Source organism: Podarcis cretensis (genome assembly GCF_951804945.1).
Source record: "Podarcis cretensis genome assembly, chromosome: Z".
Lineage (NCBI taxonomy): Eukaryota > Metazoa > Chordata > Lepidosauria > Squamata > Lacertidae > Podarcis > Podarcis cretensis.
In genome coordinates this window covers 37804452-37831903 of record NC_137184.1, presented here as the reverse complement: position 1 = coordinate 37831903, position 27452 = coordinate 37804452, and the positions used below count along the sequence as shown (strand labels likewise).

At 42.2% G+C, this 27452-nt stretch overlaps 1 long non-coding RNA gene across 3 annotated transcripts in view; it reads left to right on the top strand.

The window, feature by feature from the left end:
• Nucleotides 1–12890, top strand: part of LOC307208100 — a 77551-nt gene extending 64661 nt beyond the window's left edge. For 2 of the 3 annotated variants that reach the window (XR_013834967.1, XR_013834968.1), the window contains 2 exons: nucleotides 656–738; nucleotides 9648–12888. This is a non-coding gene — a long non-coding RNA (uncharacterized lncRNA). Of the gene's footprint in view, nucleotides 1–655; nucleotides 739–9647 lie in introns of all 3 variants that reach the window. The other variant, XR_013834966.1, reaches the window with a different exon arrangement.
• Nucleotides 12891–27452: the final 14562 nt, after the last annotated feature.

Below are 27452 nucleotides of genomic sequence, written 5' to 3'. Positions count from 1 at the left end.
AATGAGAAAGTAGCCCATCATGTGGAAAATTGAGATTCTCTGGTTTAAGCAAACTGCCTCAAGCAATAGACTTACCCAAACTAAATGACAACTCTTCTTCTTCTTCCCACTTTTAGAGGAAAGGTGATTTGCACTTTTAAAAAGGTAGCATTAACATTAGCATTCTAAAGTAGCATCATGTGAGCTGATTGGGACTATTAAATTTATTAACTTTCCCTCTGCTATAAGCATTCTGCAAGATGTAAGATGTTCATCAGGAATTTGGGGACTAATTAATATACTTCTAATGTAAGCCATAATTTTATGAGGTACAAGTTCAGTGGTACAAGACAAGTTCAACCCCCACCTACCAAAACAAACAAACACTTGTGTTGGTGAATTCAAACTGTGTTAAATTAGGGACATAAGCATATAGGATGCTGCCTTATGCCTTATGCATAAGCAAACCATTGGTCCATCTAGCTTAGTATTCCATTGTTTCAGACAGGGAGTCGTTCCTTCTCCTGAACTTCTACTTCTATTACTTTAAACCAGAAGAGGGCACTGTTTGACTAGTGATCTGTTTGACTAGTGATCTAGTTATCCCGTGTTTGTAGCTTCTCTAAGTTAACTCCACCCCTAAAAACTTAGACATTTTGTTTGCTGTTTTCTCTAGACAATATGGCTGCTATTTCTCTCCTATCTTCACTCACATGTAAATAGTTCCTGCATGAATAAATCCTTTGAACTCCAGAAATTGTAAATAATTACTTCAATTTAAATCACTTAAGTTGCTAACAATATTTATTTTTTAAACAGCTCTGGGAATTGTAGTTTGGGGACAGGAATCTTCTAACAACTCATGGCACCCTTAAACTGCAGCTTCCAGCATACTTTGGGAGAAGCCATGACTGTTTAAAGTGATATCGTAGTACTGTAAATATATGGTGTGAATGTGGCCTAAGTCTCTGTTTTTCAGCTTGTTAATTTTTGTCCTTCTTTTGTACTTGTAATGCCTGTCTGGGACATGATAGTTCTGGCCTACATTTATCTGGCTGAGTAAAGCATGCTGCTGGAGAGAAGGAACGTTGCAGGTCTTCAGGGTCAAGTCCCATCTATCTCCTGAACAGAGCTCCAGAGACACTATCGCACCATGCCTTGAATTGAATGTAGTACCCATCTAGCCCAGCCCATTCTTCAGCATATGGTAAGTTCCAGTGCATGAAGCTTTGAATCAAATGCAGAAATCTGCCTTATCCAACTGCCCTACTGCTGCTTGTTATGACTGGCAGAAGCTTTCCACAGTCCCAGAAAGAAAAACATCATTGCAATCACCTTCTGCTTCAGGGTTGGGCCAGATTTTTTATCTCCCCTCATCTCTGCAAGGCATCTTTGGCAGATGGCCAGGACCACCTACCTGTCAATCTTGTGACATCATAAATATACAATGTAATTGCTGGCTTTGCTCAGCACTGCATACTGATTGCAGGGCACTTGAGAGGTGCTGCTCACAGGGTTTGCAAACTCTCTGTTTGGTGCTTAGGAAGTTTCTAAATCACATGACAGTCAGCTGGTTCTTGGGTGCTTGAGAAGCACTGTGTAAGGAGCTATATGCTGGTGGTGCTTGCAAAGCCCCTTTCAGTTGAGCTCTGCACATCTGATGTCAAATATGATGTCAGGTGCAGAGCAGGTGGGCATGCCTTGCCTGGCACATCCATGTGTATCAAACATGGAGGTATGACAGGCCAAGCAGAATTCCTGCTCAGAGATTGAGCCTGGGAACTTCTGCATGGAAATCATGCGCTCTATCCATTGAACTATGGTCCTTCTCCATGCTAGAACCTTAGGTCAGGGATCCAACACTGTACCTATTTTTAAGAACCCACTAGGCTTTGTACCCTGACCTGCCAAAATCAATGACCTACACCTTCTGGTTCCACCCCCTTTCCTTGTTGAATCCTAGGGTTTCACTTTAGACCCTATCCAAGTACCAACATAAATAAACAAAACAAAATACCATAAAGTGTGTTATTAGTGCAACTTCGTTGGCAAGGACCAACATTCCCCCGTGGTATAACAATCTGCAACTCTTAAAACCATAATTGGTGTATTTTTTGTTTGTATATTGTTTGGTTCAAAACTTGCTACATCTAACTATGGCAAGTTTTTACAAGACCAAAAGGAGGAAAACTATGGTGAAGGTTGAAATAAGAGTGTTTTAGCATCATGTACTTTTCTTATATACCTTCTATGATCTTTAATGTTAGCATAATAGATAACAGTGGGTGTACTGCAGATATCTATGGCTTTTTTCTTTTGGGCCTTAAGTGCATGTCTTGTTATGAGACCTTGAAGGGACATCCATCAATGGCTGACCTCAATCTTTCTGCAGTGTATTCTATTATATTTGCCAATCAGTGAAGGAAGTTTGCCAGCGTTGAGCCTTTCACCTCTATCAATTGAAGAATAAGTCATTTTATGATCAAAGGCATCCTTAGGTCAGGCCCTCTAATCTCACTTTCTTATCTTGAAGGGGGGAAAAAGGATAACAGAGTCTTCACATTTTACTCCCTAATGAGCAAATCTACACCCAACTTCCCAGACTGACTTAATCTGATCTGAAGTTTGAAAGATCTGTTCTATTCTGACTGGAAATTAATGGTATTAACATACTGGTGTGCCTGTTACCCAGTGGGAACTCTAGGTGCCCAGGATTTTTTGTTCTGGTTTTTAAAAAAAGGAGAACAAGACTCAAACAGGGAACACACCAGCCCTTTTCAAACATTCAGAACATCTGTAATGGACATGTATGGGGAAGGTGGCATTTGAGTGTAAATTTCTCTTATTCAACACAATAAATCAATCTCAATCAATCTCAAACTTTTATTGGCATGCAGACAAAATACTGAAAGATTCAGTACAATAAAATTGCTCAGCAGAATCTGCATCTAACAATTAAAATACCGTTGTATAGCATTCACTAATCTTCACTGCATGTCCACAAACCTGGCTATTGCTCCATCTTATGTCAATTCTTTTTTTTTATAGAATATTTATTAAAGTTTTCAGAAATAATACAATGAAAAAACCAAAAAGAAAAAACAACAAAAATACAAAAATAAAAACAACCAAAAAAAAGATAAAACATAGAATTTCCGTTACTTATTTTCTTTTAACTTATTTTCCAGACCTCCTCATACCTCCCTTTCTTGTATTCCAATTGAAATTGTTCGTTCAGCAAATCCTCGCCATTAGTTTTTAGTTAATTCTAACCTTATTTTTCATATCTCTTAAACATTACAGCTGGAAACCATTTAATTTCTGTCCAACATCATTCTAACATTCATTAATTTTACAATATTTCTGCAAATAGTTTTTAAACTTCTTCCAATCTTCTTCTGCTGACTCTTTTCCCTGGTCTTGGATTCTGCCGGTCATTTCTGCCAGTCCCATATAGTCCATCATCTTCATCTGCCATTCTTCCAGAGTGGGTAGATCTTGTGTCTTCCAATATTTTGCGATAAGTATTCTTGCTGCTGTTGTCGCATACATAAAAAAAGTTCTGTCCTTCTTTGGCACCAATTGGCCGACCATGCCTAGGAGAAAGGCCTCTGGTTTCTTCAGGAAGGTATATTTAAATACCTTTTTCATTTCATTATAAATCATTTCCCAGAAAGCCTTAATCCTTGGGCACGTCCACCAAAGGTGAAAGAATGTACCTTCAGTCTCTTTACATTTCCAACATTTATTATCGGGCAAATGATAAATTTTTGCAAGCTTGACTGGGGTCATGTACGACCTATAAATCATTTTCATAATATTCTCTCTTAAGGCATTGCATGCCGTAAATTTCATACCGGTGGTCCGTAACTGTTCCCAGTCAGCAAACATAATATTATGTCCAACATCTTGTGCCCATTTAATCATAACAGACTTCACCGTTTCATCCTGAGTATTCCATTTAAGCAGCAAGTTATACATCCTTGACAAAATCTTAGTTTTGGGTTCTAACAATTCTGTTTCTAATTTTGATTTTTCCACCTGGAATCCAATTTTCTTGTCCAATTTATATACCTCCATTATCTGATAATAATGAAGCCAATCTCGCACTTTGTTTTTTAGTTTCTCAAAGCTCTGCAATTTCAGTTTATCTCCCTCTTGTTCCAAAATTTCCCAATATTTTGGCCATTTGGCCTCCATATTGAGTCTTTTAAAAGCTTTCGCTTCCATTGGTGACAACCACCTCGGGGTTTTATTTTCCAATAAGTCTTTATATCTTATCCAAACATTAAACAATGTTTCCTGACAATATGGTTTTTAAATGCTTTATGTACTTTAACCTTGTCGTACCACAAATATGCATGCCACCCAAAAGCATTGTTAAATCTTTCCAAATCCAAAATGTCTGTGTTCTCAAGAAGCAGCCAATCTTTCAGCCAGCAGAATGCTGCTGATTCATAATAGAGTTTAAAGTCTGGCAGGGCAAATCCACCCCTTTCCTTTGCGTCAGTTAATATCTTAAATTTTATTCTGGGCTTCTTGCCCTGCCAGACGAATCTTGAGATATCTTTCTGCCACTTCTTGAAACAGTCCATCTTGTCCACAATTTGCAATGTTTGAAACAAAAACAACATTCTAGGCAATACATTCATCTTTATAACTGCAATTCGACCCAAGAAGGAAAGCTTCAAATTTGACCAAGTTTCCAAATCTTTTTTCACTTCCATCCAACATTTTTCGTAGTTGTCCTTCATCTTATGTCAATTCTGAGTAAATGTTTGTGACTGCCACTCCCTGCTAACAACCAATTGTTTGGTGAATTTTGTTTCATTGTGTGCCAGTGTTCTACTGATGAAGGTCTCAAAAGTACTTAGGATGTTCATATACATTCTATGACATTCCAAACCAGGTAATGCATAGATAATGCTCCCAAGAAAAAGTTGATGGCTTCTTAATGGATGCTCTATTTCAGGTTTCAGAGCATGGTTAAAATGGGCATTTATACAACTGCTTTGAAGCCTATGGAAGAACAGTTGTTGTCTAAATAAAAATAAATTTATGATATCCACCTGTTGGCTACACACTTTCATTTCAAATTGATCTGTTTTTGACTGTGTCTTAATGACAGAGACTAAATTTGGGAGTGCTACTTAATAATTAGAAGTAATGAGTGAATAGTTCTATCACAATCAAAATGGCAGATGATTTAACAAACAGCAGTGAGTAAAGTACCCTATGAGTCCAAAGCGATGCTTGAAGAACCTCTTCTTTTTGAGCAGACATCAGTGATTGAGAACTATAATTAAAGTTGCCTTAATAAATTGTAGGAGTTGCTAAGATACCAGCAGGTAGCTCTTGGCTAGCCACAAATACCTGAACACAATCTTTAAATATATTTGTCTTGTGTGTGTCAGTAATTGTAACCCTTTGCAGACAGAATACCGCCACCAATGACAGTCAAGGGTGTTTGATTAGGAATTTGCATTCTTATAGCACCCGATAATTAGCTATTTTTGCATTTTCTTCCACTCTTTTTTTTTTTTTTTTGCCTTTCTGAATAATAAAATGCAACCAAATTGTAAGAACAAAGTTTTCATCAAGAACATACCTTGTAGCAAAACAGGCAGTCAAGAAGACCCCATGGCATGTTGATTATCTTTTGAGTGCTAAGGATAGCAGTGGCATTCACAGCTTGATTCTTTACTTTGCCTGGCTCCACTCAGCAATTAAGTGTTATGCTTTCAAACTATCTTGGTTTAGAATGAGGAGGAGGAGGAATGAAGATGAAGCAAAACAGTTCATTTATAAATAGCTGAATATAAGCTCAGTGTTTCAAGTGTTGACAAAGATGAGTATCATACAGGGATGGAGGAGAAGTTAGTACAGTCTACACTTGCAAATGGATTGGCCTAGTTTAAACCTCCTGCAGTAACTCACAGGTTTGTTGTTGTTGTTTAGTTGTTTAGTTGTGTCCAACTCTTCGTGGCCCCATGGACCAGAGCACGCCAGGCACTCCTGTCTTCCACTGCCTCCCGCAGTTTGGTCAAACTCATGCTGGTAGCTTTGAGAACACTGTCCAACCATCTCATCCTCTGTTGTCCCCTTCTCCTTGTACCCTCCATCTTTCCCAACCTCAGGGTCTTTTCCAGGGAGTCTTCTCTTCTCATGAGGTGGCCAAAGTATTGGAGCCTCAGCTTCAGGATCTGTCCTTCCAGTGAGCACTCAGGGCTGATTTCCCTAAGAATGGATAGGTTTGATCTTCTTGCAGTCCATGGGACTCTCAAGAGTCTCCTCACAGGTTACCAAAAGAAATTCTGACTTGGACTTCTGCAAGTTTTGTGATGCAAGTCTCAGCTCAAATGTGGACCTTTTTTTTAAAAAAGGTGTATTTTGCAATGAAATGCATTTAGAAATGTGTACATTGAGATAAGATATGTATTTAAATAGGTATTTTGTAAGAAAATAGATATTAGAATATGAACTTTCATATGGATTTTGTGTTTTTAAAAAGCCATCACATAATGTAGAAATGGAAAGAAGGAACACATTCACAATTAACTTGGAACAGAAACATATGATTCTGCCCAACCATATAATATATTTTGTTAGTTTCTATATATGATGCATCCATACATTAATGTCTGAGGTATCACAGACCTTGTGATTTCTCTAGCATACAGAATCCAGAGATTTTCATACAGGGAAAATGTTAGGCAAACATCTCCCCAATTAGAAATGGCACAGTAAAGACATTGTGTGAGGGCTTCAGAAAATGTATTGTGAAATGTGGCTGTAATTTGCCTGGCAAGTTAATCTTCGTATGTAAGAAACTTTCCTCTCCTCCACAGAGATAGAAAAAGTCAAGAGTACAGAGGAGCATAGCTGTCAACCGTCCCTTATTTGGCGGGAAACTCCCTTATCCCAGCGCCGTGTCCCACTGCTGTCCCTTATGGATGATGTCCCTTAAATTTCCCGGGTTTCATGCTCGCCCAGCTCAGGAGGGAAGCAGCGGCTCGGGGTCCTCCGTCGTGAGAGAGAGCATGTGCATGAGCTGCCACGTCTCCATCTCTCCCTTTATCCCCTCAGGGGCGCGTTATGAGGAGACGGGTGGTGGCGGGCAGGCAGGCAGCCCCTCTCTTGCGAGACTTCCACCGCACTGCCAGGGGAAGCCAGAGGCGGCAGCGGCGGCGGCTGAGGAGGCAGCCTGAGGGAGGAGGAAGAGGAGGAGATGGGGAGGGATGCAGAAGGGTGGCACTTCAGGGCCGCTGCGGCACCACAACTGCCTCATGCTGGGCTCGCGGGTGGCATGGGCGAGAGTCTCTCTCCCTCCCTCCCTATTGGGCGGAGAAGGGCCGATGGAACTCCTTGTGCCAGGACGATGGCCGCCCCGACGTGCTGCTTAGCATACCCTCCAACCAGTGCAGCATCTTAATGTAGTGATTTCCACCTCTGCATCCCTTTCATAACTCTATTTTTATAAATCATTTGTCCATCCATAGTTCAAATTTTTACTACAAGTTTTCTGTCAATCCTACCAATGTATGTAAGTCTTGATAATAGCTTTTCAAATAAATTATAAACTTTTCCCATTCTTTATTAAAGAGGTCCTCTTCCTGGTTTCTAATTCTGCCTGTAAGCTTTGCCATCTGGATGTTGTTCATCAGTTTTGTCTGCCACTCTTCTTTGGTCGGAATTGTAGACCCTTAGGATCATCTAGTCCAACCCCCTGCAAAACACTGTCAAGTCACAGCAAAAGCAGCATGGCTTCATCAGTGCCGGATTTCTGTATAAGCTAAGCAAAATCCCTTATTTTGGCTGCTGATCCCTTATTTTTGAGGCTGCTGGTCCCTTATTTTCAAATCTGTAAGTTGACAGCTATTGAGAGGGGGAATCTCAGGCCCAGGCAGGGCCAGCCCAATACATTTTGGCACCTGAGGATAACCACAAAATAGTGCCTCCCTGCCTGCTAAGGGAGAAGGGGTACGTGAATATCTACGTCAGGAGCAAGGGGAATCACTGTGAATCCTGCCACTTGAGACGGTCGCCTCACCTTGTCTTATGATTGGGCTGGCCCAGGGCCCAGGAGCCAATTGTTGCCCCCCAAGCCTCTCTACCTGGCCCTTGGAAGCAACTAACTGCTCCAATTCACACCCCTCACTGTCCTTGCTTCACACACCCCAAACATATCTGTCTGGCTAAAATGTGTCCTTGAATTGTTTCTTGTCTGAATGGAGGTGGGAGAGTAGTGCCTGATCATGCATGAAGAAATTAGCCTACTGTCTGAAGAGAGAGTTCATATTCATTGCTTCACCCAGTTTGCCTTTAGTCTAACCCTTCACTGCCATGCGACCCACAGAACGTTGTTTAGAAGAGAACGTTGTCCTTCGGCTGATAAAGCACCTTCATACCTGGGTGAGGATGACACCCAGTTTGGACTTGCACTCTAGAAAAGCTGCCAAGCATTTCTTTGCTGAATTTGGGTTGCTAGTGGTAACCTTTAAGACTTTACAGGACTTGGAACTAGGGTTTCTGTGCCTGAAAGAATGTCTCTTCCCATATGAACCTACTAGGATCTTAAGATAATGCATTAAGAAGCTCATCAGAATGACTCTCCATCAGAAGTGCAGAGGGTAGTGATTGGAAAGAGAACTTTTTCAGTCGCGGTTCCATGCTTTCTAGGCATGGGTCTCAGTGGTTTTGCCTTTGCCCCACTTCTTTCCCACAGAAAACACACTCTTTAGCACTAAATTGGAACCAATGGAACGCTGTGGAAAACCCAGTTGTCATTTGTTCTGATTCCACACTAAAGATCCACTTTCCCTTGGGGCAAATGGAGGTGTGTATGAGCCATGAGTGGAAAACCTGTTCAGTTCATAGACCTTAAGTCCCAATATGAAGCAAGATGATGTTTGTTTCTTGATGTTTTTTGTCTGTATTGAACCCCTTCTTTTCTACACACACACACACACACACACACACACAGGACTTGGAGTTGTTAGAAAACTTTATTGTTACTTCTGCAGTATATTCTGAAATGATGTTGTCATAACACTTTCCATTTAGAGAAGATAATCATTCTTTAGATACACTCTCTTATTTTTACACCAAGCTTGTCTTTTTTTATTTTAAGCTAACACCAAAGATCAAAGTCTAATTCAATTAATACTAATCTCTAAAGCTATTAGATCTCAGCTTTTAAAAAAAGTTTCAACATTTTGCTAGGCTTTTAATCCTTTAGACAACGGCTTAGGCAGTCACATAGTATCCCTAAAGATAATAAGCACATTATAAATGCTGATAAAATGTTATCAGGCACGAATCGTGTATGAAGATTGGTTCACATCTTGGTAGGGAATAAACAGTGGAACCTGAATATGATGTAGGTATAAGCTGGAAAGAGATAATTGCAATGTTCATAGCTCATTGGACAGATGCAACACTTTTCAAAGTGTGTGTGTGTGTATGTATGCCCTCCCTCCAAATTCCTGCTTTAAAGAAAGCAGGAATAGTTATATGGATTCAATCAATGAAACGGAAGGACAGTGTCCTACAGTATCCACTGGATTTCATACTTCATACTTCTGATGTTCTGAGGCAATGCAGATGCTTTTATATATATATATATATATATATATATATATATATATATATGGGTTTTGTTTCATTAGATAGAAGATTAACTAGCAATCAGGACAAAATGGACTCTTTTCCCCTCCCTTCTGGGGTGACAAATGGGAGCATCACCCACTACACTATCTTGCCATGTGGGTAAAGCCTCTCACTAGAATGCAAGCATGACTTCTGGAGTTGCAGGGATTGGCAACAAGTCTGGCTGAATCCTCAGGATTGCAGGCAGAGAGGTGAGTGGCAGTGGTGACATTCAGGCATTACCACAAAGTCCTTGGGCCTACTTTGCTTAATTATTGTCAACAATATTGATCTCTTGATATTTACCAGAACAACTCTTCGAATGCACTTGATACATGAATGGACCAGCAAAGTTACCATCAAAATGTTGCCTAAAGTATCCCTACAGAATGTTATAACCAGTAAATAATTTATGAAGATTTGCAGTGAACTGACATGCAGTGAAATGTATCAATCACTGTATAAGATTGTGCTCAGATACAGGTGAAAAAGGTCGCATTACAGAGAAGTGCATCCCAAGTTGTTTAGAGCCTTATGTATTGAAAATGGAATATGTAATTGTGCCCACATAATTACAGGAAACCATTAAAGATTGTACAAGCAGTGCGACACATGTAACATTTTGGCATGATAAGTGCCATTTATATCCCCACCGTGCCACTGGTCTGTAAAAACCATCCTTAATGGTTCCCATGAATGATGAAGCTGATGCATTTTCACTCTTCAGCTATTCTCTTCAAGGGTCTTAATCTTCCGGTACAAGAATAATCCCATTAAGAAAGCATCCGCCCATGGACAGGGCTAAGGAGGCCGAATGTGCCACAGATGGATGCATGTTTCAAAGTCAAACAAAGTCATTTTATACTTTGCTACTAGATTCTGGGTCACAGTGGGTTGGATCAAAAGTTGTTGTTATTGTTGTCTATTATATTTCTGCGCCTCCCTTCACCCAAGGATCACAAGGCAGTTTACAATATAAAAACACAAAAAATATACCATAGTAAACAAGGAACCCCCCCCCCCAAATAACAGACACAGTTTAAAAGGCTGTGGGTTGTTTAATTAGTCAAAGGCTTGGAGGAAGAGGAATGTTTTTGCTTGGTGCCTAAAGATATGTAACAAAGGCATCAGGCAAGCCTCCCTGGGGAGAGTATTCCACAAGTGGAGAGTCAATACAAAAAAAAGGCCTGTTCCAGTGTTGCCAGCCTCCAGACATCTCATAGAAGAGGGCCTCAGATAATGATCACAGGGTCTGGGTCTGTTCATATGGGGAGAGGTGGTCCTTCAGATACATGGTCCTGGGTCATTTCAGGCTTTATAGGTCAAAACCAGCACTTTGAATTGGACCCAGAATCTAATAGGCAGCCAGTGCACTCAGGTCAGGATTGACTCTACATGCTCAAACCATCTTATCCTGGTGAGCATCCTGGCTGCTGAATTCAGCATCAGCTGAAGTTTCCAAACCATCTATGTATAATGTATTGCAATAATGTAACACAGAGGTCACCAGAGCATAAACAACATAAATTAAGCTATCCCTTTCCAGATAAGAATGCAACTGGGCTACAACCTGAAACTGATGGAAGCACTCCACACCACTGAGGCCCTCTCAGCCTCAAGTGAAAACAAAGGATCCAGGAGTACCCCTAAGCTTCTTGCCCACTCCTTCAGAGGGAATATAACCTCAATGAGAGCAGGCAACCTATAATCAATCAAGGGAACCGCCCACTAACAGTGCCTCAGTCTTATCTGGATTGAGATTAATTTGATAGCTCTCATCCAGTCCATTATCAAGGCTAGAAAATGGTCCAGCACATCCACTGCCACAGCTGCAGATGTAAAGGAGAAGTAGAGTTGTGTGTCATCAGCATATTGCTGCCAATGTACTCTAAAACTCCAGATGACCAAAGTTAGCCTTTCCCATTTGGAGAACAGCTTTCACTCACAAATACTGGTCTGCGTAATGCAAGTTGGCTTATGAACACTACTTCCTTTAATTGAAAACTCTGGTGATGGGTGCCCACAGCACTGGAACCAAAATAGGACCTAAGAAACAAGAGGGAGAAATCAGCAAGCTTGAGGGAACACTTGCAGTTTTCAGGAATATTTTAAAAGCTGAAAAATCCCCACTTACAAAGGTAATGAGGACTGAGCATGCTTGGCAGCTGTAGTCTTTTGAAAGTCATTTGGGGTGGTGGTAGAAAATTTAAGGGGTATGCAGAACAGCCTTCTTGAATGCCTTGCAACTCATTGTATCATATAGCAGGCATGGATGGTTGGCCAGAGAGGAACACTCTTGCGGGAAGGTGAGGATAAAAGTTACAATTTGTTGACAGTTCCACTTGTGTTTCCTTAGAACTGTTTACAGACATTGAAGGGATCTTGTGTAGCTCTTTTATCCTAGAACAAAGGAACGATCTCAGTTTCTCATTTAAATTTAGTCATCCATATTTTAATAGCAATCAGCATTTTGGTATGAATTTCTCCACTTCCCTAGACAGACTCCTTATCTCATGTAACTGATGCCTACTCAGGTCTTGTTTAGGAAGGAGAACAAATTGATGCCTGGTTCAGGTGTTCAGGGGTGTAAATGCCACACTGTTGTTCACATAAGGAAAGCAAGACTAAATCTAAAGATGCTATATTTTCATCCACTTGTCTAGGAAGTTACAGAACAAAATATATAGCCAAGCATATGAGGTGGACAGCCTGAGCTGCTGCCAGCCCAAGCTGGGGAAAGGGGCGCATGAATCCGGGTGCATGGGGCCACAGCCACCAAGCGCAAGCATCTCTTTCCATGGTTGAGGCTGGCAGTGGCCACAGCATGCAGAATGCCCACGGGCCTCTTTCCCCAGCTTGGGCTGGCAGCAGATGCATCATACACAGCAGCCCAAGCCCAAGTCACTGCCAGCCCAAGTGGAGGCAGTATCCCAGTTCCTACCTTATCTTCACTGTGAGGGCCTCACTCTACTCCAGTGTTTCTGCTTTGGGGGCACAATGCCTTCCTGGGCATGCATGTACCCCCCTACCCCCCAAACCCAGACATTTTCTTTAAAATGTAAAAATTTGCCTAGATGTGCATGTTGCCCGCCCCCCAAAAAAGAGGACATGTCTGAGTTTTCCCGGACGTACGGCAACTCTACATAATGATAGCGTAAGTAACTTTGGCATTCTTATTGCAAACCTTTTCTCTTAAACGGATTCCTGTAGTTACTCCTAAGCCACCTTTAAGCCCCTGGCTAGCAGAAGGGTGGGATTCATTCTCTCTCTTTTAAAAAATAATAATATTGAAAATAAATGCAAGATAAATGGCAACAACATAATGAGCAATTATAACTGATTCCACCACACAAATACCCAATATACAATCATGCAAGGTCGTGCAATTTCTTTATTTAGTTTCTCCAAAGTATCCAGCTTGCAAGACTTTCGGGCCCCGCAATGATGAACTTGCTATGTATCTTTTCCTCCCCCTTTCTCCTTTCTCCAACAATCAATACCTAGTGGACAGTTTCCCTTGTTTTGTTGTGAAGATGTAGCTGTTCTTTTTTGTTGCTTGCAGAGAAATAGATGCTTCCTTGAAGGCAGAGAAATATAAAAAAGAAAACTTTGGCATTGATATTGCATTTGTTCACAACTGAAGGCAGGAGACTCTGGCATACACTTGTGTTTCTTGCAAAAGAATCTATGAGCTATAAATCTTGTTTGAAGATTGGGGCCCTGGAGAAGAGAGAGTTCATGATGTCCTATTGGTCTTCCTCCATAGCCACTCTGAAAGCAAATGTTCCATCCCTCGATATTAAGGCTGGGCCGAAGTCACCACCACTCCATTTCCTGAAAACCTTCTCTCTCTTTTCAAGTTAAAAAGCAAGAAAAATATAAAACTGTTGGCCACCTTGTAAGCAGCAAATCCTTCCTGAAATTTTCAGACATTTCCCTCTCTCCCCCCCTTGTTTTGTAGAAAAGTTAATTCCCCTGCAAACATCCACCCCAAAAGTCTGATAGCACAGGTGAACAGGATAAAGCTCCATTGATTAGCTGTCATTGGGCATGGTAAATAAGTCTGCATTTTTCATCATTAGGGTTTTATTCTATGTGGTATGATCCCTTGGAGCTGCACACAATTGCTTCTCATTTTATGTTCAAATATGGATAGCGTTTTCCTGATGTTGGTCGGAAACTCCTTTCTTGTAACTTGAAGCCATTTGTTTGGGTGCTATTCTCCAGAGCAGGAGAAAAACAAGGCTACTCCATTTTCCATGTGATGTCCCTTTAGATATTTGAAGATGGTTATCATATCTCCTCTCAGTCTCCTCTTTCCCATGCCAAACATACCAAGAGACTTGTAAGACTTGGTTTCCATACCCTTGATCACCCTGCACTGTACATGTTCCAGCTTGTCTGATAGTAAGAGCTTTTAGACAGTGGAATGGACTCTCTTGGGAGGTGGTGGACTCTCCTTCCTTGGAGCTTTTAAGCAGAGGTTGGATGGCCATCTGTCATGGATGATCTCAATGAGATTCCTGCATTCCAGGGGTTTGGACTAGATGACCCTCAGGATCCCTTCCAACTCTACAATTCTACGATTCTATGAGTCTAAATGTATGGTGTGAGTATCTTAATATGACTCACAGGGTCCCCAATCTCATCCCCTGAATAAGCATAATCCGAGCCCGGGGTTATGACACTCAGCAATACATTTTCTTGGTTTCCCTTGAAATCAGTCATATGAACCTATCTCTGGGCACTCATAAAGTAATATTCAAACCAGTGAAATGCTAATGGAGGCTGGCCTATCTGGGCAGTGCCCCACCATCCTAATTCTACCCCTACCTGTTTTTCTTCCTACTCAAAATCACTCAAGGGAAGGAAGCACCAGCTTCAGTTTTGCCTTTGCACCACTCAACGGGGAGCAGAATAGAGACAAAGCTAGAATTAGCTGGCTCTGCCTGTCATTGGTTCCCCTTATTGTTGCTCTTCCTTCCTTCTGCCTCACCAGTCCCAATGGGCACAAGGCAGCACCATTAAATGTTCTGTTCAGAGTTTTCTAACTCTTCCTAATTTACTGGTCTACCAAATAGAACCACATAATTTGACCAAATTGTGTTATTTTCCTGTAAGATTTCTTTCTTTCCTTTTTTTTGGAGGGGGGGGGGCAAAATCCAGGCTCAGCAGGGCAATACTGTTATGTGTATACCATGATTGCCTTGTCCAATAACTATTAAATCAGATTGCAGTTACACTGATTAAATTTACTCTGGCAGACAGAAAGAGAGTAGTAGAATCTGAAGAGGTGGGTCTGCCAATTGTATTCCTCTTTCTAGCAGGATGCTTCACATGTTTAGCTTCCCCAAAGCTGCTAAATGTAGTCAGCTAAAACATTTTTATCCTACAGTTGTCCTAGCTGGAAAGAAAATGTAAAGGCCCAAGTCATGAAATGCACTCATCTATTCTAAGAAGAGAATGTAAAAAATAATTTAAAAAAAATAAAAAATAGTATCTTACCATCTAACTACCAGATGTCCTGAAATAAAAACATTTGCAGAAAATTGTTAAAACAAGTCTTTCTTGCAAGAACATTAGATTTCAGCAAACAGGCAACAGTTTCTGTATCACCACCTGTTACTATTTGGCATTCCCTAACACTTTTCTCAGGTGAAGCTCTTTACACCCACATCCAGTAACTCCTAAATTAATTATCATAAAACACAAATGCCAATAATCCTTCATTAGTGAAGCAGCCATCTAAACGAGGTGTTTGGGACTAGCCTTTTTTTATGACAACTGAGAAGGTTGCTCAGGAATGAATTAGTTCTGTTCCTCAGCAATTTCCACTATTTGTCAAATGGTTGTTCTCAACACTGTAGGCTGTTCCAATAGGGCAAATGAGGCACTGCCCCACCAATCTCATTCTACCCTCAGCCAGCCCCTGATCTGCCTACCTTTCTATTTAGCAGTTGGTTAAAGATGTGACACTGCCTGTAACCTTCCTCCTCAGTCATATTATTGCCCCTTATAGAAGCCAGCAGGAAGTAGAAGGAGCCATACTCTTGATAACCTTACATTTCTGGATTACACATTTCTGAATCACCTTCAAAGGCAGCCTCACAGAGAGTGCACTGCAGTAGTCCAAAGTAGAAGATAACCAGAGAATGTACCACTCTGGCAAGACAGTGGGCTGGTAGGCAGTGTCTCAACCAACATACCAGATAGATCTGGAAGACAGCTACCCTGGACACAGAGTTGACCTGTCCCCCCATTGACAGTTGTGAGTCCAAAAACACCCAGATGCTGTGCACCTGGTCCTTTCGGGACACAGTTATGACACAGTTACCCCATTCAGGACCAGGGAGTTCCTGCAATTTGCCTACCCCTGTCCCCCAGAAACAGTAGTTCTGTCTTATTGGGGTTCAACCTCAACCTGCCATCAATCCTCCAACTGCCTACAAACACTTAGACACCTCCTGAATAATACCACCCTCCTGAATAAAATAAAATTTGTTCATTGTGGTGAAATATGTAAATTTGATAGCACATCATAAGAGCTTAAGAACTGCCCTCATGGATCAGGTCAATGGTCCATCTAGTTTGTCATCATCTCCCCACAGTGGCCAGCCAGATATCTGTGGGAAGTCCACAAACTGAACATGACCACAACAGCACTCTTCCCTCCTACAGTTTCTAGCAACTGGTATTCCTAAGCATACAGCCTCTAACAGTGGAGGTAGAACATGGCTAGTAACCGGATATCAGGAGATGTGGAAATAATTTTGGGGGAATAATATGAAAACGTATTATATATGGGGAAGCTACTTGCAAAAATGTGTATACTGGCAAAACGGCATACAAAAAAAATGTTTATAGGGAAAATACACAAGACAAAAGTGGACATGGAAATCAGGCAAACCAAACTTAAGATTAGAGAGGGGGAGGGGGAGAAAGAGAAAGAAATAAAATTGACAGATTTGCCAATCTTATGGGTAGGAGATGGGAAATGTTAAAAAGGACTCTCATTTTCATGTACTATAGGAGATGGCAGTGAAACCAGTTGGCATTTTTTAAAAAAGAAAAGTCACATTCTGAAAACACATTAAGCAGTTCTTTCAAGTCAATGGCCTCCAAATGTTTCAAACTATGCCCTGGTAGACAGATGCTTATATTACAAAACCAACACGCACATTTCAGAACACACTTGTCTCCAGGGAGGAACTATCACAGGTGTGGCAGAATGATATTGAGTAGCTAAAGGCAAAGAGGGGGGGAAATCTAATTAACATCACAGACGGCAGAATCTGCTGAAGGAATAGGAGAGACAATTCCAGCCTCTGTTAGACAGATGAGTGAAAAAGCTAGGAGGGTAGTTCAAAAATAACCTGGGGCTTTCTTGTGGAAGCACCACTCGCCATGATGCTTTTTCAACAATCAAGTTCCAAGCTAACCATTGTTTAACCCATTGTGACATGTGTTTTGTTGGTACCGCTAAGAAACCATGTGCAACCAATGCATATTTCATAATCACAACTTCATGAGTGAGTGACAGTTCCTTCAAAATTAGCCATTATGACTTGGATTAAAAATAGCTGACTTTTTAAAGGAGCAGTTAAAAACTTACTGACTAGGCATGTGCATAATCTCATTGTACATGCATAGCTGGATAAAAACATATACGGGAAATGATGGTTTATTCAGAATATATTGTTATTATCATTATTGTAATAATAATAATAATAATAATAATAATAATAATAATAATAATAATAATAATTTATTATTTATACCCCGTCCATCTGGCTGGGTCTCCCCAGCCACTCTGGGTGGCTTCCATAGAAACCAAAAATACAGTAAAATATCACACGTTAAAAACTTCCCTGAACAGGGCTGCCTTAAGATGTCTTCTGAATGTCAGGTAGTTGTTTATCGCTTTGACATCTGCTGGAAGGGCGTTCCACAGGGTGGGCGCCACTACCGAGAAGGCCCTCTGCCTGGTTCCCTGTAGCTTAGCTTCTTGCAATGAGGGAACCGCCAGAAGGCCCTCGGCGCTGGACCTCAGCATCCGGGCAGAACGTTGGGGGTGGAGACGCTCCTTCAGGTATACTGGACCAAGGCCATTTAGGGCTTTAAAGGTCAACACCAACACTTTGAATTGTGCTCGGAAACGTACTGGGAACCAATGTAGGTCTTTCAAGACCGGTGTTATATGGTCTCGGTGGCTGCCCCCAGTCACCAGTCTAGCTGCCGCATTCTGGATTAGTTGTAGTTTCCGAGTCACCTTCAAAGGTAGCCCCACGTAGAGTGCATTGCAGTAGTCCAAGCGGGAGATAACCAGAGCATGCACCACTCTGGCGAGACAGTCCGCAGGCAGATTGGGTCTCAGCCTACGTACCAGATGGAGCTGGTAAACAGCTGCCCTGGACACAGATTTGACCTGTGCCTCCATGGACAGCTGTGAGTCCAAAATGACTCCCAGGCTGCGCACCTGGTCCTTCAGGGGCACAGTTACCCCATTCAGGACCAGGGAATCCTCCACACCTGCCCGCCCCCTGTCCCCCAAAAACAGTACTTCTGTCTTGTCAGGATTCAACCTCAATCTGTTAGCCGCCATCCATCCTCCAACCACCTCCAGACACTCACACAGGACCTTCACTGCCTTCACTGGTTCTGATTTAAAAGAGAGGTAGAGCTGGGTATCATCTGCATACTGATGAACACCCAGCCCAAACCTCCTGATGATCTCTCTCAGTGGCTGCATGTAAATGTTGAAGAGCATGGGGGAGAGGACAGAACCCTGAGGCACCCCACAAGTGAGAGCCCAAGAGTCTGAACACTCATCCCCCACCACCACTTTCTGAACACGGCCCAGTCAGAAATTATTATTTAATTACCTTCCATTACGGCTGGCTCAAGACATTTTGCAAGTTGGCGAAGGACAAGTTGGTGCCATTCCTGAAGGTACATACCGAAGCCAACTGGGTTGGCAGTTGAATCTTACTCCAGAACCAGTGAAAGAAAAGTATATTCCACTGTACTTGAGGGTGGCCAGCTACCATAGGAGTACAGGGCAGGTCACATGATACTCACAGTTCTGCCCCTTCCCTGTCCCTCAGCAATTGCCACCTGAGGCAGCTGCCTTATCTCCAAATGTTGCTGGACTACAACTCCCATCATACCTGATCACCGACCTTGCTGACAGGACTGTTGAGTGATGGAGCTGAACAACATTTGGGAGGCCATAGACCCCCCCCCCAAAAAAAAAACCTTCACTAGAACCTCTACATAAACCAGTCTTACAACAAGTTTCACATTAAAACTAAGGGATTGTCCTCAGGCAAAATGTCTTGGAAATGATGAGAGAAGTCAAAGGAGTCCTTTATTTTATTTTATTTTTTACTACCAGTGTCCGCTACACGAAAACATGAACTGGGTTATTTATTATGAATGTGCTTTTGTATTTCTAACAAGAGACAACAAAGAATGGTTGCTGTTCAAAGTTAAGAGATGAGGATTACATGTCCATAAGATTGAAATCTATACTGGTTGTTTGGTGCTGTCTTTTATCCTAACTTTCATTTACTGCTTAGAAAGCCTACTTTGGATCAATTTTGAGAGCCCAGAGACATAAAGGCATGAAAATGAAAATCTGTGTGCAGCAGATGAGTCTCATCCTGCAGGGCTGCTCAACAGATGGCAGGTTTAATAGCTTAATGAAATTAGGAACATTTGGGGACCAGGAGAAGTCCTTTCCAGGGCTGCCCTCAACTGCTTCAAAACACCAAACAGCCTACATGCTTTCAAGGCTCATTCCAGACCCCTGGCTTGTGTCAAGATCCTCAATACGCCAACTTCAAATATGAGTTATATTGATTCCTTCACTCATCTACAGTGTATGTGAATTTGCAAGGACTCCTATTGCCCAGAAGGGAATGAGTTGGATTTTGAGCTGAGTTTTTAGCTGATGAACCAAGAATCTAGCCAATGGGCATTTGTTAATCACATTTGTCTCTCAACCATCCTCAAGATTATTAGAAGCACCTACATGAAGTTAGCTATTTACGTTCTCATGGCAGCTTTGTGAAATAGGTTAAGCAGAAGGAAAGTAATTTAACAAGCTCCAGAGCTCAGCAGACACTTGAAACAAATTCTCCTTGTCTGAAGTCCACCATCTTACGCTGGCTTCACTTAGAGGAGAAGCTGTGTCCAAGGGCACATATTAATTCTTACCCCCAACTGAATTGACACCTACAATGTGCTATTGTTGTTTCTGTGTAAATAGATGAGGTTATTCTTTCTCTTGAGCCCCAGTTTGATCACAATGCACTATGGGAAGTGCAGAGAGCATGAAGCAGTAGTTTCAGCACTTTATCACTTTGGACAATCTGGGGCTATCTCCCCCAGAGTTGGCTGAGGCCCAGATCCCTCTGATTTGGCCCAGTTTGGTATGGGATTCAGGTTTTGGTTAGATCTGGTAAACATCATTAGGGTATACCACATTTAAATGAATGACAATTGAATGCTCCAACTCCTTCTTGTGCACTGCTGAGGAACCTGCAGTTCTTACTAATGTTGTTGACCTCCAATACCCAAATCCATCCCAACCAGCATGGCTGGTGGCCACTGATGATGGGAAGCTGCAACTCAATAGCACCTGGAGTGCCACAGTTCCCCCGCTACTGCTGTGGTGCTTTGGGCATAGGGAAACATATCAAAACACTGCATCCCAAAGAACACACACAATGCTACTGATATTTAGCTAGGGTGTGTGGAATATATTCCTTAAAATTACTTCCAAAGAAGAGCACACAAAGTGTTTTTTGCTGCACTCCCAATGACAACATAACAATATCATAATTACATGTTTTATTCACTTGCAGCTCTTGTTATAAAGTGTTTTCAGACTCCCCCTAAATTAATGTTATTTTGCTGTTCATGGATTTGAAGGGATTGTCCAGTAGAGAAGGAAGGGAAGGAGAGAGGAAGAGAGTGGAGAAAGGAGTAATGGAGAAGTAACAGAAAAAGGGATGAAGCCCACCATAACTCCAGAGCTGCCTCTAAGCTTTTTCTTATTTATTGTCAGCAGCCCAAACACAGGAAAACCTCCTGATGTGACCATGCCAACAGCGTTTTAATGTGCAAAAAAGAGGGAAGTTTCTCCTGTTACACATTTAACTTTAACCTGAAGTTACTCTCTGTCCTTGAATAGCATATTTTTGTCAAGTTGAAATGTTTCAGCAGGAGCAGGAAATTGATTCATATTTTAAGAAGCTACCCCTCCCTGAATGATCACAATTAACACTGATTAATGGATCAAAGAAAAGTAGTTCTATAAATACAGAAGGATGCCCATTTTGGAAAGAATGGCAGAGGTTCATGTGTGTGTTTAAAATATAAAATAAATGAAACTTGTCAGGCAGGTAACTTCATTGAAATGCTCAGAAGCATTTGTCATGGTTGATTAAACTAGGATGGGAAGGTGTTTTTATTAGGAAAAAAAGGAAGGAAGGAAGGAAGGAAGGAAGGAAGGAAGGAAGGAAGGAAGGAAGGTCTTTTCACCATACTATGCAAGGAATGATGATGATGATTTCTTACACATAAACCCTTCATCATAAGGATACAGGTTGGGCTGCAACAATCTAAAAACACAATATTAAAATCAGTTAAACAGGCAGAAGCAGGTGAGTCCAGGCCAGCAACCATACATAGCATTGGCTCCTGACAGAATCATCAGTAGTCTAAGAGAGCTGTTGGCACATCTCTTCCCTCACCTTCCCTGGGGCTTTTGAAGTCCTGTGTGTCCTGAGGGAAGGTATAAAGGCCAGGGAGCACACATACACACCACGGGCTCTCACTTGGCCTAAGAGAATTCTTGACACTTCACATCTTATATATTGTAATTATTTTAGTGTTTTGAAATTGTAAAAAACCTTGGGTTACTTGGCTGAAAGGTGGTATAGAAATCCAATCAGTCATCAATCAATCAAATTATAATCATAATGACAGATAGACAGATAGGATCCCTTCACCGTGCCTGTGAGAATTCACCAGGAAAGCTAATTTAAGCCCATCCTTGCCCACAGCACTTGTGGATTTGGGCAGCCAATTAAACCAGATCAATTAAGTCCCATACACTTGCAATCAAGGGTAGGCAAAAATGGGTGTCTTCAAGACCAGTCAGAAAATATCACCATCACTCCTAGTTCTCTGCAGTCTCAAAGGTGAGAGGGGTGGGATGAAAGGCTGCCATTAGAAAAAAATGGCAAATCTATCCATTTTGATTTCTCGCAATTGCTCACAGTGGCGAAGCTTCCTGCTCCAACACCGGGGGGGGGTGGAGAGCAGGTGGGGGCGGAGCTGGTGTGTGTTCCAGGGGCGGACTGCGCTGCCCGCAGGGACGTAGCATATGTCCTGGGGGTGGGGTGCCCGGGAGGGGGCGGGGGGCAACCACGATGGCACCCCGCCGGGATCGCGCTGCCAGGGGCCATGCGCTCCCCCTGCACTCCTCTTCCTCCGCCAGTGATTGCTCATACCCTCCCTAATTTTCAATTGAGTTCTCCACATTCCTACATCAGTTTGTGATTTTTTAAAAAGTTCTCTCCTCATGAAATTGTATACAAATTTCCATATGTACTTTAATAAAGATACATATTTTGTATCTAATTTTGCTAATGTATGCATTTTTGCAAGCAATTTAATCTAATAGGTGGTAATTTTTGTACATCCTGTCCACTTACAAACATTTTTGCACCAATGGTTCCATAATATACATTTTTTTCTAAGCTTTTCTTCTTTTGTTGCGGAACTGCACTGTAAAACTCAGAGAAGAGTGCATTTCCACAGATAACTGCATTTTGGTTCATATATTGGTTGAGGAAGTGCAGATTAGGAAAGTTCACATTAAAATGTGATTCGAACAAAATTCTGCCCCATCTCTAGTTGTGACCATAAATGGAGTGCTGAAATGGCCACTGAAGATCACTGTTGTCCATTTCCAATAAGGTTGTGCTTTGTGATTTATCCAGTTCATCTTTTGCAAATGGGAATTACAGCCTTTGATTGAGTTGCATATATAGATAGAGAGAGAGCTTTTCTAGCTATAGATAACATGACCAGTCTCAAGGTTATAGGAGGTATCTGCATGTGTGTAACAATTCCAGTAGAAAGCTACAGAGATCTTGTTAATATGCCTTTATGATGTAATATTACGATGGCAATTCAGTTTCATTGCAGGCCTAATGAGACCCTGTTAACAACGTCAAAGGGAAAGGAAACTGCTATCAATCAAATTCTACTGCCATTTGGTGGAGAGACCCCCCTCCCCCTCATCAACTGACTTTATAGCAATGTTGAATGTGCGAATTGAGCCTCTTGGCTGAAAACCTTGCCTAAATTCACAGGGGCTAAATTTCATGAATTCATGCAGCAGTTTTGACAGGGGGCCTCCTATTTGGCTATTAGTTCACCCCTGGGATTTGATATTGGGGAGAAGAGGTGAGATCAAGTCTTAGTTTGTATGAATTGATAGAAGAGGCCAGAGTGCAAAAGGGATGAAAATATGTAGAGTTAAAGATGTGTTAATGGTTCAGGGTTTCACAAATGCATAGTCATATCTTATTATATGTCACCTATAGATGGAGAGTTTATAAAAATCTGCATTATAGGAATGGGGCAGAACTGAACTTGGAAACAGCATCAGGTAGTCAAACTGGACACCCATAACAGAACTCCACAGATAACCAACCATATCAAGTGGGTTGGAGCCCTACTAATTGTGCCTGACAGGGATCCCTAGCAGAGCGATTTATACACCAGGTTTCCTCCTGCCCCTGGTTGCCACAAGCATAACTTCTATCATTCATTAAATGGATAAAGTTTATACTATACTGTGGAGGATCTTATTATCTTGGAATATTTTTCTCTAGTGGCGGGGGAGAGAAGAAGAGTTCACTTAAAGTCCACAATGAATATAAAGGTTAAAAATTTGAAATAATTAAAGGTAGGGGGAAAGCCATAAAGACGCTATCTACAAGAAGTCTGCTGTCAGTGACCTAAGGGTATAATATGTCAAGTGCAAGAAATGTCATCTATTGTTGGATATACAATAAGGCAGCACAAAGTAGCCGCACCTACCCATTGTGAGTTGAAAAGCAGTGCATTGCAATTATAGATGTCAAGCCTGTGTGGTTCACTGGCTGTCTGAAAAATGCCCAAATGGTTTCCACAAATTGTTACCCATTCTCATTTATATGTCTCCTATCTGGAGTCCAGCAGTAATTACTAATGCACTACCACATTTCCTTCTTAAAAAATAACAAGGAACTGTACAGATCCTTTTAGATTTTGCACATCTTGGTTCTTGATGTAAGGATGCTTCCGAATCTCCCTGACTGTGATTCCCATTGTACTTAGCCTTTCAGATTTACTTTGTCCTGAGCACAGTAACAGACAATGGGGTGGGATGGTGACACTTACCTGACTTCAGTAGTGACACTGCTGCTGTGATTACCAGGAGAGTAGGAGTGGTAAAGCAGTGAGGAAGTCAGCAGTGTGTATATGCATGGGGGGAGCTAATATGGCACTCTTACTGGTGTGTTAGCACAGCATTGGCCTCTCTGCCATTTTGCCCTCCCCCCACTGATAAGGAGTAGCAATGTCATTGTCCAGAGGTCAGGTAAGTGCCTCTGCCTCACCCTCACTGAGGTCTGGACATATGGTGGCATGGTTGCCTTTGCTTTCTGCTCTTCTTCTGGCTTGGATGTCCAGAATTTGCTAAATTCCACTACTATGGCTTTTGCCATAGCCTGCCGTTCCCTTTTGTTGAGTGATCATGCGTACTAAAGTACCAGCCATATTCAATTTGCGGGGGGAGGGATTTGAATTTGTTCCTGTGTCTCCTGCCAGTGTGCAGTAAAGTGTACTATTATGCAGATCATAGCATGTTTTAGATTTTGGAAATACAGATCTGCCAGGGGAGAACCTGGTATATCTGGGGGACAATTGTGGGCTATCTCTGATTGATCACAGACAGCTTGGTAGAATATAGGGCTTATTGACACAGTTGCTATACGATAAGATACTAGCCAGTTGATAAGGCTATTTTGGTAAATAGTGGAGTTCCTATGGCAAAATGGTTGGAAATTCAGACCAGAACTAGAGAGGTCAAACTTCAACACCCTCCCCCCTAAACCCACCCCCACCCCTCAGTGGATGAAAAGTCATTCTTGTTGTACAGTTTTGTCTGCTGATGAAGAACAGCACACAAATGTTATAAAGGAACTATTTACTGTGGCTCTCAGGTGGGGGGAAAAACAGGAAAGTGTATGCCACACAAAAGGAAAGCTGGAGAGAATTAATCCTGCTATGCTTCAGAAGCAGCACACAAAGGTTATAATTCCCTTTTGTCCAACGCAGTGTAGTCCATTTGTCTGAAGAGAGCAAGGTTCTGCTTTGGGTGCAATTGTGGAAGGAAAGCTTCAGGTCAGAAAATGAATACATCCTTTTGGATTCTACCAACTTGTCTTTCAAGGTTAATCATCAATACACTACAATTGTACTTCATATTGGCTACACACACATTTTGCCAAGAGTTACTTTCTAAATCATCTAGTGTGCATTTGACAGCATTGTACACAAAACAACACTTGCCTATTTGAGAGTTACAAGGTTCATTTCATGCATTTGCTGCTTACCATGTGACTCTCTTTTGTGAGCAGAGCAAAGCCACACCAGATCAGTTTTTATTCCTTCCTGAGCCCTGCCTAGTGGATCTGAAAAATCCACACTTTCTTGCTAGCAGGGGAGGACCCTGGTAATATGGCAATCTGTGCGAGGCCAAAATTAGACACCCTCCCCAGCCCTTGTGCTGCATTCCCAAAGCTGGATAAGTGAGATGCCAGTCTTTGGCAAGGAGTTGGGAGAGCTCTGGCAGGGTCCTAGAGCCCTATCTCCCTCCAAAGTTGGGCAAGTGCTAACTGGGCTTTAGGAAGGGTGCAGGAAGGCATCCACTCAGTTTTGCATCCTGTGCAGGGGAAGCCATCATGCTTCTCTAAATCCACCTCTATTGCTACACACATTTTGATCCTAAAATGGCAAATCCGCTCCACTTCCCAGTGGGGAGGGGTTGTGGTGGACCGCATGGCCACCCACTCCCCACCAGGGGCGGGGGACTTTGTCCCCCGTTGCCTGGGAGAACCCAGCCACGTCAGAGCCCGGCCAGCCAATCCACTGCCCGGGGGGCGGGGGCGTGGCTGGGGCTGTTCAAACAGAGGAGTGAGCCAGAGGACTTCCTCTTTGGCTCGCTTCCTCAATCACCCGCCTTCCATCCCTATTTTGCAGGTTAGGACTTGCTATGGACTTTGGCTGGTCGCCTTGGTTGTCTGAGGGGCCTGGTAGGAATTTTTCCACTTGGCAAATTGGCACTGGCCATTTGGTTTTCACCTACCTTGTAGCAATCATCACAACTTTGTTAGGGTTGCAGTTAGGCATTGTTTGACCTTGTGTGAGGGAGGGGAGGTGTGGCCATCACCTGCCCCTCCATGCTTAAGGAATCCGGGAGTGTTGATCTAGTGTGAAGCCCGGCTGGGGACTAAGGCCTTGACATGACCCCGACAGGAACACCAGGGGGAGCTTGAGTTGGTTCACATCGACAGGGCTCTCCCTACCAGTGGCTTACCCTTACTGGACTTCCTGCACAATGGGCAGGAGTTAGATATAGTCAGGTCCAATCAATGCCTAAGCCAATACCACTCACATTCTGTAATTTCAATAAAGTTGTGGCCAAAATTTGCCCAATAACATAAACCTAATATCTGTGTCCTTGTGTGAGTTATTTCCAACAAGGGGGTGGCTGCAGGGTCTCGACACGCAACTTGGAATAAGGCATGGCACAGACTTGCAGGAAAAATGCAACTCCTCTTTTTCACCTCTGCCATTCATTATTTGCTCACCTCTCCTAAGAGGGCAGGTTAGCAAGCAAGTAGCAATGAAGAAGAAAAGGAGCAAGTCTAGGGGTACTCTCTTGCTAGGGCATGAGACAGAGCAGGTGCCCAAATGTGCTCACTCCTGATAATTGCAACTGGTAATGGGCATTCCTGGCTGCTGGAATTGCAACTAGTGATCACTGAACCACTTGTTGTTGGCATTTGTCTGTCTCTGGAGACAAGGGAGGAGTCAAACAGTTGTAAGCTTGAAAAACAAACAAAACTGTTGTAAACTTACAGCGCCAGTTGGGGCTTCAGAGTCCGATATAGGAGAGACATATTTTTTGTTGCAACTGGGGTAGATGAAGGTATCTGGTTGTGGTGCTGCAGATGCACCATGGCATTTCTTCTCTCTGCACTCATCTGAGCAGTTATTCCTCCTCTGGTCACTGCCATCATGACCTGTCTGTCTCTGCGCTGTGGTCATCTGCAAGGGATTGCCCACACTGTGGGGTTGATGTTGCCAGCCTTCATGTCATATTTTTGCCCATTTTTGTAACACAGAGTTGGGGAAGTCTGTGGCCAGGTGCACTGTGATTGCTCAATCTGCTGACTAGGTGCTAACATTTTATGGCTAGCACCAAACACTTCCTTATTCTTCCTTTCCAAGTCTTCAATCCAGCCTCAGACAGAATTGTCCATTGAACAGAGGACTTCTTCAGATAAAGAACAGTTGTCTATAAAGAAGGATACATAGTCAGCCTAGCAATCATGCCAGGCAAGATCTTACAGGGATGGTAAATTTCCTCTCTCTTTTTAACAGAACTTAAGAATCCATAGCTGTGTTTGAAAGTCAGTGCAAAAGCCAGTCATTTTCTCTTCCTACTTTCCCCACTTCAACCTTACATTTGCAAC